The sequence below is a fragment of the Cryptomeria japonica genome, chromosome 4, assembly GCF_030272615.1.
Source record: "Cryptomeria japonica chromosome 4, Sugi_1.0, whole genome shotgun sequence".
Lineage (NCBI taxonomy): Eukaryota > Viridiplantae > Streptophyta > Pinopsida > Cupressales > Cupressaceae > Cryptomeria > Cryptomeria japonica.
In genome coordinates this window covers 425,063,273-425,076,648 of record NC_081408.1, presented here as the reverse complement: position 1 = coordinate 425,076,648, position 13,376 = coordinate 425,063,273, and positions in this window count along the sequence as shown.

The window sequence follows — 13,376 nt, the reverse complement described above, 5'->3', positions numbered from 1 at the left end:
TTCTTTCAATCCTAGTCCTCCATTTCAAATCAATCTTGACTCTCCATTGTGGGTCCCTCCAATTTATAAATTGGAGTCTCCTCTCTACACAAATCATCCATGTTTCATGCAATCCATCTATCACACCCTCATAATTCCCAATTATTACCTCATGCAGTTCATATAATCTAAATCCACCATTTGAATCAATTCTATCTTTTTGTGTAGTGGAGAGCAATTCACATATCCCCCTTTAAAGGAGAAATTCAAGTGGAGCATAGGGCACATCCACTTCATCAACATAAAAGCCACTCTATATTTTAAAAAAAATTAAACACTACATGAACAAAACCAATGTGCCAAAAGACCCCAAAACTCTTGCAAAAAATGCCTAAAACCCCAACAAATATCACACCTTATACTAAGAGATGCATACATAGACCTTTCAAATGCCAATTTGGTTGTACAAAGAAATATTGAAACAAAAGGGACTGGAGGATAAGCTAATGGTTTAGAAAACCCATGCTAGCTATGACTCAAAATAATAAGTTGTTGTGCTTGTAGAAAACCCAAAAAAAATTGTCTAGCTTGTGATAGAACAATGCTTTATCTCCATTCTCTTCATGGGTTTATTTCTTATCATTCTTTCAAACTTCAAATCATGATTTTTTTTGGAATAACGGACCTTGATTTCATGGTAGATATAGATTAATATGAAGTCCTTGGAAATTATTGTTGATCTTGACTAGTTCTAATTCAAAGGTACTCTTTTAGATTTAGTTTCAGAACCTTCCCCTCATATTTTAATAAGAAAAAATGGTTAAATTGTTTGTTGAGAACATGGGAGTTTCTTGGCATGTAGATTTAATTTGGACTCTAACAAGTTTGCTAGGGCTAATGTACATGTGGATCTATTTGATTAGGTACCACATGCTCTGAGCTCGCAATCTCCCCTATCATCTTGGTTACACTATGTGAATTTTGAATTTTTTCTTATGAGTTGCTTTCATTACAATCATATTCATCACAAAAGATTAATTTGATCCACTATTTAGGGTATTCACAAAATGAAAATATATTGATGCAAAGAGAGGTTCCAAAATAGAGGTCATCTAAAGAGTTTTTATGAATAAATCACAATTGTGTCATATTATATTGGGTTGAGGCTTCAATGATTAACAACCAAAGAAATTTAAATAATACTCAAAAGAGTCAAAGTAGCACATAAATCTTGCTTCTCTTATAATTTTAGTTATTTTAACATTTTTACTTACTATTTTATTTCATATATTAATTTTTTAAATCATTACATTTATTTTATTTCTATTTAAAGAGCTATTTTAGATTTCTACAAATTATTCAATGCATATCTAATCACATAGTAATTTAATTTTTGTTAGTAAATGGTATAAAATATTGTTCCCATTATAAGTAGTTTAGAAAATAATATATTATCTTAGTTTAGATGGTGCTATGCCTATTATACAAAATGACCAAGCACAAAGACCAATTCACTATTTACTATGGGCTATAAACAAAATTATCACACATAGTATAATTTGATGGAGTGTATTGTTCATCTTCCAATTCGCCAATTTAAACTTAAGAATTGAATTGATGATGATCATTGAATCAACTTGATTCTCCACATACTCGATTCCAAATTGGTTGTAGATTTGAAGCCCAAGAACCAATGCTTATGCCTCTAACTCATTGTTTATTCAATCCTTTAATATCTTTGAGGCAACAACAATTAGTTTCCGTTTTGAATGTTGAATTAAAAATTATTGATGAAAGAAGACTCCTCTTGCCTCTAAAATACGCATTCACATAGACAATTTGTTGTCCATAAACTCAATTAACAATAACACAAATATTATAACACAACCATTTAATTTAACACAATTTCACTTCACCATCAAGCTACTACAACCAATTAATTACAAGTTTGGCCTTTCAAAGGTCCCTTTCCCTTTGCATTATATCCCTTTATACAATCTCACTGCTCTACATATTTCATTTCTTACACCCTTTGTAACATAGCCTCTTGTGCAACTCTAGGATAAAATTTGTAAAATCCTTGGCTGTCAAATGGCCTCCCTCTCTGGCACCTACCTTGGCCTCCCTTTAACCGTCAAAGATGTTTCTAATTCTTTTTTGGTCACCATCTTTGAAAGAATGTAGAAGAAACTAGCTAGTTGGAAAGGTAGAATCCTCAGTAGTGTTGGGAAATTGCAGTTGCTTACCTCCTCCCTATAGGGGATCCCTTTGTACTTCCTCTCCTTTTTTAAGATTTTGGCGGCCATGGCTGCCAAGCTGGAGATTATCCAAAGGACCTTCCTTTGGATTGGGATGGAAGAAAAGAAGAGGCTCGCTTTGGTGGGTTGGGACAAAGTCTATCTCCCTAAGGCCATGGGTGGGTTGCGAACCCACAAGATCTCTAGGTTCGACAAGGCCCTTATGACCAAAATTGCCTGCAAGCTTCTGCATAAGGATGTGGATTGAAGCAAGATTATTGGGGCTAAATACCTCCGAAATGGCATTTTTTCCTCTGTCCTCAAGGAGGATGGCCTCCCCAGGGGTTCCAAAATTTGGAACAACATCATGAGTTGTTGGGACCATTTATCCCGATCACTAGAACTCGGCTGGCCTCCAAGCCCCCCTCTACTCGAGACTGGGAAATCGCTAGATACTAGAATCTTCCCCCCTCATTCTCTCTTGTTGACTACACTAAGAGACTCCTAAGGAAAAGCATGGTTTGGTCCCCTCCTGCCACCCGTGGATTTAAACTCAACTTTGATGGGTTTTCTAGAGGGGGCATGGTTGCTGGTGGAGGGATCATCAGAACCCACACGGGGGCCCTTGTTGCTGCTTATGCAGGTAACATGAATGGGCACTCCTCTAATTAGGCTAAAGCAATGGCCTTAGCCTGGGGGGTTCAATTTTCCCTCACTATGGGAATCGGGTTAATGGATATTGAGGGTGATTCCAAGCTCATCATAGATATTATCAAAGGGCAGAATAGGCTTAACTGGACCATTGAGGGAACCATCAGGGATACTCTAAGGCTCATTTATGGGCTCAACTCATTTAGATTCATGCATGTCTTCAGAGAGGGTAATGGAGTGGTTGATTCTCTGGCTGCCCTTGGGCTAAATATTTCTGGTTTAAGATGTTAGAGGAGCTAGAATTCCCTCCCAGACCACGTCAACTTCCTTTTTTAGGGAGAGAAATGTAAAATATCTATCAATGATTGAGTTGCTGCTTAGTTTTTTCCTTAGTCTCCTCTCTTCCCTTGGGGTTGTTCAGAGAGGTTGGTTTCATAATTCAAATAATGGGAATATTCCTATGGTTACTGTCGGTTGGGTGGTGACTCGTTCGACCATCCTAGCTTTGAAGGACATGTTGCTTTGTTGGAAAACCTTTTGATCTTATCACCTAATGATGAGATACGATATGGAAGTTAACATGATGGTTGCCACTGATACCTATTGGCTTCTCATGCCATGCAACTAATAAATCATTTCCAAAAGTGTGTTCATTATTTCCCATGTACCTAACTTCATGTCTCACTTAATAACCCCTATCTTGCACACTTCCCATTGTTTTCTCGCAGCTAGTTTATCCAAGGGTCTCTGCAATCTTCTTTGTGAAACCGTCTTCATGACTAAAGAATCTCTTTTGGTGGATGATATGGGGGGTGAAAGGGTCAGATATGAGATGGATAAACTGGATGACTTCAAGAATGATCCCCTAGTCTGGAATTTCTGCATGGAAGGAGGGTTCGTTGATTTCTTGGAATGTCTTCAGGGCCATGATGAGTAGATCTCTGCTAAATTTTCCTCCTCTTGGTCTGGGCTGCATGTTTCGGTGGGTGACATTTTGTTTGAAGTCTGTCAGGAAACCATCACCCAGGCCACAAGGCTGGCCCTTCACGGGCAGCATTGGAAGCGTACCAGCCATGTGGCCAATAGTGAAGGCCTAAAACATTTCTTCTACAACCATGAGGAACCTGTTAAACTCAAGGGTGGGTTTGCTCGTGAAGAGATAAAACATCCTTGTAATATGTCTACCTAATGATAATAAAATATTTCATGCTCAAGGGTAGACACAAGGTATTTAATAATTATCATTTACCCCTTCTGAATCATTTTCGTAATAATGATTTTCTCTATCTGCATTTTTACTTGTTTCATTCTATTGAAAGCTTTGTCAAGGATACCTTGGACCCCAAGCATGGGGACAAGCTATCATACCTCCTCCATCAGGGTCTTATTTATAGGCTTTAGAAATATTACTAGGCCTTTGCCCCCCCGTAACCTCACGCTCACTCAACCCCCTATGCCAACCCCTCGGTAGCATGTTGTCCTTTCTATGGCTTTTCCTAGATTTTTCCAACTTTCGCATGAGGCCTTTGCTATGGCTAATTTCACCATGTCTATGACCTCTTTTGCCTCCATGGTTTCAATCTATGAGATCTCCCCCAGCTTGACATTGTCTACCTCTCCCAACATGTCTCACTCCCTTTCCAAGGGTAAAGGTAAAACCCCTGTCAAACGTAAACGAATTGTCTTTGAGGAAAATTCATCTTCCGAGGATGTTGAGAATGATAACCCCTCCACTAAATCTGAGGGAAGAAGGAGGTCTGTCAGATTGGCCTCCAAAATCTTAGTTAAAAAGAAGACCCCTGTGATTGAGACGATTGACTCTGAGGGGGACCCCATGGAGGGGAAGGATGGGGGGGACCCTAAAAACACTATGGGGGCCCCCGATAAGGATGCTGCCAAAGCTGACATGGGAAGGGATCCTATGGATATGGGCTCTCTATGAACCACCGATGAGGGTAATATTGATACTCAAACCCTAGATTCAGTTGATGTTAAGGATAGGGCCCCTATGGATATGGGCACTGTGAGAGACACCAATGAGGACAATACTAATACTAAAGCCCTAGATTTTGTCGACTTGGACCTAGATAACAATTTGAAGATGGCAGAAGAGGTGATGGACTCTATTCCTCTTATGGGCCTTGAGACTGGAACTGACTATACCATTGCTAAGGATGTGGCCAAGGAGGTGGATGTGACTATGGATGAGAAGGCAATGGAGACCCCCCAGGGGGCCCCTACCCTGGAGAAAATGGAAAAGTTGTGCACTGACGTGATGGACATCATGTATAAGATTGAGAATTTGGGTCTTGTGCTAGAACTGAAGGCCATCTGGATGAGGTCAAGAGGCTCCAAAGCATGGTTGAAGCCAAAGATGCCAAATTGTTGGCCTTAATAAGTTTTGCCTATAGGCTTTACATAGATTGATGCTTGCCCTCTCTCTGCTAAGGGAATGAACTGTAGATTCACAGGAAGAGAAACAAGAGGCCAGGGAACTGTATAAGTTCTTGTTCACTGATTGGAATAGTGTCATAGACTGCATTGGGGTGCGTAAGGTGACTCTTTAGATGTTGTGTTTTCTTTGTTTTTTGTTATTTTTTTATTTCAAAAGATTGGTTTTAGTTTGTTGTTAATGTTGTTATAGTGTTGCTATTACACTGTGGTTCCATTGATAGTTTTGCTATGTAAAGGGCCAGTGCCTTGGTTTTCACTGCTTTTTAAAAAAAAACATAGCCTCTTGTTACATATTTTTTGTCTTCAAATTGACTTGTAGCTTTTTATTCTTCTTAGCTACTTCACCCATGATGCTCTTCTATTCATCTCCTCTTCTCACACACCATACTCAATCTGACTCCTCACATTTTTTCACACCTTATTGTTTTTTGAATACAAGGGGTTTTCTTCTCCTCATGTATTCATACACAATTTTTCCCTTTATTTTCTTTGCTGACTTCTCAACTCTGTTCTCAGGCCACACCCACACCCTTTTGGCTAATACCTAGGCCAATCTTCTCGATCTCTACTACTACTTTCTAAGTCATGAAGCCTTTTAATGACTGCACATTCAACATTTTATTTTATTTTTCCTCATTTGATGTTTTATCTTTTCACATTCTTTTGGACAAATTTTCACACACCAAATCATGCATCCACACTTCCATTTATACAAGGTTATAAATTGAAACCCTCAACTAGGTCGACCATAGATAGAGTATACATAAATTACATAAGGTTGGCCACCAAGACCAAAAATACACAATGCGGTACACTCCAAGAAAAGGGGACCCAAATACATCATAACACAATTTTCTAAGATAATTCCAATGAGTCACACACACTAGCACTTCCTTAAAAGTCAACATCAATCAATAATGTGAAAAAAATAATGAAGCATATTAACCAGTCAACCCAAAAACATCACCCCATGCAAAATACTTAATGTATATCTACACACACCATAGTTAGACCCATATCAACATTCTAACTCATCCTCTAATGCATATTTGGACCAAAAGAGCATGATCAAAATAAGATACACCACTTGAGTAAGCGAGCGACCAACAACATTGAACATAGAACAACATAACTTCACTTACTAATCAAACAAATCGAAGAAATATAAACTAAAATACTTCATGAACCATATAAACATGCCCACCAAGATGCAACACTTGAATCAACATAGTGGAGAAATATAGAGCATTCTTCGAACCAATACTGACAGACAACCTCACTATCAACAAATCGCCACAACCAGCTATATTATTTGAGAAATTAAGGACTTAAAAACATGATGGTGCAACATCCACATAGTATAGACATTATATCCAAAATTATAGGCCAACATCATCAAGAATCAAAGAAATGCAAAGTATTATTCTATAAAGACATTTAAATACTCTTTCTTGCATATTGTAACTTTCACTACTATAGCCTTCCAGAAACAACATAACAACATTTGAACATTCATTTTTAGACAATCTACAACATTCACATGGTTGAACAACTACAACTACCACACATAGTAACATCAATAACAACACCAAATAGGTTGAGATCAATGACAACATAAGCAACACAAATCAAGTTTCCAATAGACGTGGCTTGTCTCCTACAAGGAATGCATGTTCCTTATTCTCGATCGATCTCAATCCAACTCCATCCTTATTTAACTCTTGTTGCTTCAAAATTACTCACAAATTTGTTGCATCATTCCACCTTCTAGCTGAAATATACATGTCAAATAAAATTATGTGTATTCCTACATCATTTGGTTTTAATTTAAAAAAATGTATATGTTGTTCACTATTCTAGCTTTATGTTTTCATGAATTCTGCTAGCACCCAACAATACCCATACTCTTGCAATGGGTTCAATTGGCATATTGTTCAATAAGCCTATTGGAAAGAGACATTGCATTTAGGATCAGATGTTGTCATTGATGGTAACTTGTGTGAGCTATCCAATCTGCAGCTCATGATTCTTTCATATTGAGAAGATTAGTTGAGGTTCGGTAAGGTCCGGTGAGAAGAACGGGTCATCCAACAAAGTGTACAACATTTAGTTGATGGTTGACTTGTGTTATGTATTTGGTGTTGTGGATCTCAAAGATGCATTGTGGTTGTGTAATATGCTTTATTCCAGAATTATGGCCTCTGGTGATATGTCTTGTGTAAATTAGAAGATCTGGTAGACAGGTTTTCTGGAAGAACAGTGTTCATCAGTAGTAACATGTGAAGATTCCTTATACAGATCGTGCGTCCAATGGATTTGGTAGTTGTTTGCATGTTCGAGGATGATGATATAACATGTGGGAAGCATATGGACAATCTATTTTGGTTCACATGATGGTTTTTGATCGGATTGAGCTGACCTTGGGTAACACATTTTATTTGTGTTATGAGGTTTTTGGGTCGACATGGAATTGATTTAATTTAATATTAAGGATATATAATATCAATTTATTTTATCATTTTAGAGATAGATGATAGTGTAGAAAGTTTGTATGAGCGATTGTGTGGAATTTCACATGCATTCTTGAAAGATTTGTGCTCTGGTAAAATGCAAAATATCATAACAGTGCAAAGTAGTAGAGTAGAGCAAGATTATGTGTTTTGTGCTTAGCCAGAACTATACTTAGGCATTTGTTGATGTTATTAAATAGTTCAAACCTTCTTGTACCTATTATAATCATTTTTTAAGGTAGTGAGCCATCCAGGTTGTAGCCCTTATTGTAAACTTTTAGCAGCGAGCTCTAGGCAGTGTGCCTGAAGGCATGTGCATTCCCCTTATATAATATTTTTATACTTCTAATAGAGTATACTAATATTGTGGGATTGAATCCCACTATGTTTTTTTCCTTAACTATGTTTCCTTATAAAAATCCCAATGTTATGGTGTTATTGTTGTTTGCTTTGTGTTTCTGCACTTTCTTTTATTCATTTGGAACAAGTGGTTTAAAGGATAGATTAAGAATGTTAAAAATTGCAAAACACTGATTCACCCCCCTCTCAGTGTTCCTTTATTCCAACAATTGGTATCAAAGATTAGTTCCTCATAAGGAGTTTAACAGGTTGAGGGAGATCTGGGAAGGTTTTTTAATGGATTCTAGTGGTATTAGACAACAACTACTTGTTGCACTTGATGATCTTGATCAGTCCAAAGCTAAAGTCCAGGAATTAAAAATAAATCTCAAGGATGCTGGAAAACTTCATTCAGACATTAAAGGAGCCACTGAGTAAGTCCAAGGAAAAGATAAAGGAGCTTGTTGATCAACTTAAGCAAAAAGAGAGTCTAAGCATGGATGATGAAGTCCTGAAGGAAAAGACAAAAGAATGTGAAAAGCTTGCCAAAGAAAATGCAATTCAGAAGAATGAGATGGAAGCCATAGTGATGAAACTGACAAGAGAGATTAAAGAAAGGAAGAAGAATGAGGAAAATCTTGCTCAGTCCTTGAAAGTCAAATTTAAGGAATGTTGCAGACTTGAGAATGAGAATGGACAGTTGATGAGTTACCTTGAAGATGTTAGGGAACATCAGGAAGATCTTGGAAAGTAGGTCTTACTTATTAAGTTTGATCTTGAAGCTGCAAATGAGTACAAGGAGAAGTTCTAGATCAGCTTAGCTAGACTAGATGAGATGCTTGCAAGTCAGAAGAATCTAAATGATACTTAAGGTCTTGGATTTGAGAAAGGAGAAAGCTCCAAGTCAACTCAAGAAAGCCTCTGGTAAGGCAACCTAATGCTCATAAAATCAATGGTAACTATTTCGTTTGCAATAAATCTGGTCATATGGCTAGTCAATGTAGAAATAGGATGAAAAATAATGGTCCATCTTTTATCGGTCAATGTTTCAAAAGCAATAAGTATGGTCATAAAGTGAATGTATGCAAAAGTGTGATAGATAACTTTCAAAATAAGAGAAATGTCAAATGTTATGCATGTGGTAGGTTTAGGCATATTTCTAGTCAATGCAGATCAAGAGGAAACCAGATGAACTTCAAACCTATGCAAGGAAATTTATTTTGCTATGCTTGCAATAAATCCGGTCACATTGCCAAGTATTGTAGAAGCAGAAATGTGAATAGGAGAGGTCTGGAAGCTAAGAAAAATAATGTGAAGGAAGATGAGAAGGGGAAATCAAAAGTTTTAGAGATTAGAGATCAAATGAAGAAGACTTTGGTAAAGAAGAGTGATGACAATGTAGTGAATGGGTCTGCACCTGATTTCGGTGCTAGAACCTAATCTGGTAACTAAGCTAAGGCATTTGGCCTTAGGGAGAGGTTTTCATGAGAAACTCGCAAACCCCTTGTTTGAGACCTATGTCTAGTTTCAAAGGTTGCAAAGATGTGTGAGATGGTTACAAATGGATTTCTAAAAGTTTCTTATTAAATGATGATCCAAAAATGATCTTTTGGGAGAACTCTATGAATGTAGGGTATCCTAAAGAGTTAGGGTTAAGTACATTTATTATACCTAAAATTTAGGTATGTAGAGGATAAAAAGAAAATTTACCTTTCATTTCTCACATTGCATTTGAAGCGAAAGACCAAAAGAGCACAATGAAGCAAAAATTCTAGAGATTTAGAGAGAAAAAGAAGATTTGTCATGCGATCTTGAATCCAATTAAAGGTATTTATCGGTTAACACTTTTTTAGTTTGAAGCTCAAAATTTCGGATATGGAATCTTCTGGTATAATGACCCCGTTGGTAGCAGATGTCACTTATACGGCTAGACTTAATTTCAAGAAGATTCTGTATAAGTCAATAAAAGATGATCCGAGTGGCACATTTTCATAAGTCCCTTATGGTGTATTGCATGTGGAGGATATTAGGGTTTATATTAATTATAACATTGAGGAGCTCAGGAGTGCTCAAATGATGAAACTATATACTCAACACATGATTGATAGAATGGGAAGCCTAAAGCTTGAGTTTAAGTCAATTGAGGAGAAGGGTTTCACGTATTTCATGAACTTCTTGGTGTTTGATGAGCTTGAATGGGTATGATACATTCTAAGCACAATGCATGACAAATTCATGTGGCTTGACAAACCTTACAATATTACCAAGAGTGCAATTAAGATAGTTTCATGTTTGAGCTTAGTCGATGAGGTACCTTCCTTAAGGAATGTGAAGAATTGGATGGTAACAAAAGCCACCAGTTAACAATTTGACAAAAGAGAAATGGTAATCAATGATATTATTGAGTATGATGCCAAATTTGCATCTATGGTGATGGGATACAAGATATATCACTCTAGCCAGGATAATTCAGTATCTAGTACAACCATCTATGTTGCTTATCAGATGTTGAAGGAACATGAGAAATATAATTTATGCAAGGTTCTCTGGAGTGAGATATTAAGTAATTTGAAGAAGATCAAACAAGATAACAAGCATGTATTCAAATTTGGAAATTTGATCATATATATGTACTTCTACTTTATGAATGAGATTTTGGGAGTTGGAAAAGTTTAATGGGCCTATGACAGGCCGATGATGGTGCAAATAAATGAAACATTTCATGGCCTTGGATAATCTAGAGTCTTGAAAGGGATTCTATGGGGATACTTCAAAACCTTGCAGAGCATGGTGTAGAGTAGGGAGAGAATTCCTAAGGAGATAGTGGAGAAGTATGAGGATACTATTTATTTTATGGTTGACACTAAGCAATCTCTTATGGAAGGTGTGGAGCCCAGAACATCTTGGATCATGCCCATGGGGTATGAGGTGGAAGGACACATTCTTGATGCATATGCTCAACACTTATTGAGAAAACCAGTGGACTCTACTGAAGAAAGGTTTGGAACTTAAAAGGAGAAGAGCTTGGACTTACACACTAAGTTCAAGAAGACAGAGATTCAAAATAAGGTGAGGAAGGAGGTAAAGCAGTTGATAGAGACCATGGGGATTACCAAAGTGGTGGTCCGGAGAGCTAGAGAGCAAAACATTTTGAAAGAAAAAGACATAGTGAAGCCAAATAAGGCTAAACCAGAAGCCTCTATCCCTAAGCTGAAGAAATCAAAGAAATTTGCACCCTCCTCTAGTGGCTAGAAATCAATTAGTTTGTAATACCCACCAAAATACCCTAGATAAACATTCTAAAATCTACTAACAAATTTTATTTTTTTAAACATCCTTTACATTATGCCAAAATTAACATACATCGATACAACATTATCCAAATATAAGAACACATGTATCATCAAGTAAAACATCAGAATTTTATACTACGTAAGCAAATTAAATCTACTAACATTAGCTCATATCAAAATATATTCTTGCAACACATTTATCCCCTAGGGTATCTTAATGTCACTATCTAGCAACATAATAACCATCTATCTAGAAGATCAAATTCTCTAATCCTCTAACCATTTACTTTTCATGCATCTAATGCATAACCAACACATATGCATTTTTTATTTTATTTAGTGATCTCTCAAGAAAGCAACATAGGTTACATTTATCCATTCATTCCTCATAAATTCCTAACTACTCAAGTAAATCTTCAATGCAACTATTCTATTATGTACATCATTCATCCTAAGGAATAACATAACTAAATTCCAAAGCATGAATATAAATACAACATATAATCATATTACTACTCCATTTCACAATCACATTCAACTCATAAGCACCTTTTACATATTAATCATTCTATACATAAAGAAAACATCAAAGTATTCTTCCTAGCCTCCACATCATGTCCTTTCTACACTTACATATAGATACCTATTTCAAAGATACATAATAAAATCATCATTATCATCTTATGAAAAGTTCAATACACATAGTATACTTTATTATAACATTATACAAATAATTTAACCTTTAGTGTCAATGATCACCTAGTTACTCAAGTATAGATCAATGCTATCCAATTCATTTTACTATCATTTATAGAATAACATAATACTATTCATCACATGAATGTAATGCAGCTTAAATACATACAAACTATTCCATTCACATTGTCACTTTAAACTCATAGTAAATGTCTATTACATCATGAAATATTCATAGATCTATACATAATTCTAACATCAAGTCCTATTACAACTTTCTTCTACAAATACATGATAAAACCATATTAAAGGATACATCATTTCCTTTACATACACATTTCATTATGAAACAATGTCTTCTTTTCACGAGCATAGAAACCAACTCCAAAGTGAAATCTCATGAAGAATCCAATCCATGTGTGCAAAACCAAGGAGAGTATCCCAATGGAAGAAGGCAATCAACCACTTGACCATTTGGAACCAATTGAGAAACCACCCCTCGATCTAGGAGATGAAAAAGGTTCCAACTCAAACTCAAGAACTAAGTTGACACCTATCAACCAAAGGATACAACATGACTTCACAAAATCCAAATATAAGGATACAATACCAAAGTACATCAAGTGGCTAAATCAATGCAATCATCCTCTAGAGGCAAATCAATAAAATAAGGCATATGGACAATGGATACATGTGAGGTAGAGTGTCATCACATGCTAACCTCATGTGGCATTTGTCTCCACCTTGGAGTAACTCAAGGGAGTTTGGGTATACCGCTCCAATGGTCTTACCAATCTAGGATCCCAAAAATACCTCCTTGGGTCCGTCCAATTGGGGAAATATAATATAATATACTTTATCTTGATTAGGTGTATTCCTAATACAAAACCAACTAATCAATTATTATTATGTTATCACTTGCAATTATACCATCAACTCTTCATGTGGTTCCATAGGTTTATACCTCCTTCCTAGAGGCCTAATACTCACAACCTAGGTCCAACAAATGCAAGAGCCCACTCCCCCATCCATGAACCAAGGCCATAGAGTAAAGATACAAATTGAATGAACACATTGCACCATCATGAAATACCAAGAAGATACAATAGCCATAACAACAAACTGAGTAATATGGACTCATGAAGCAAACTCAAAGAAGGAGGCCTTCACAAATGCAACATCAAGATAAGCCAATCATGGATGAAAATAATAAAAGA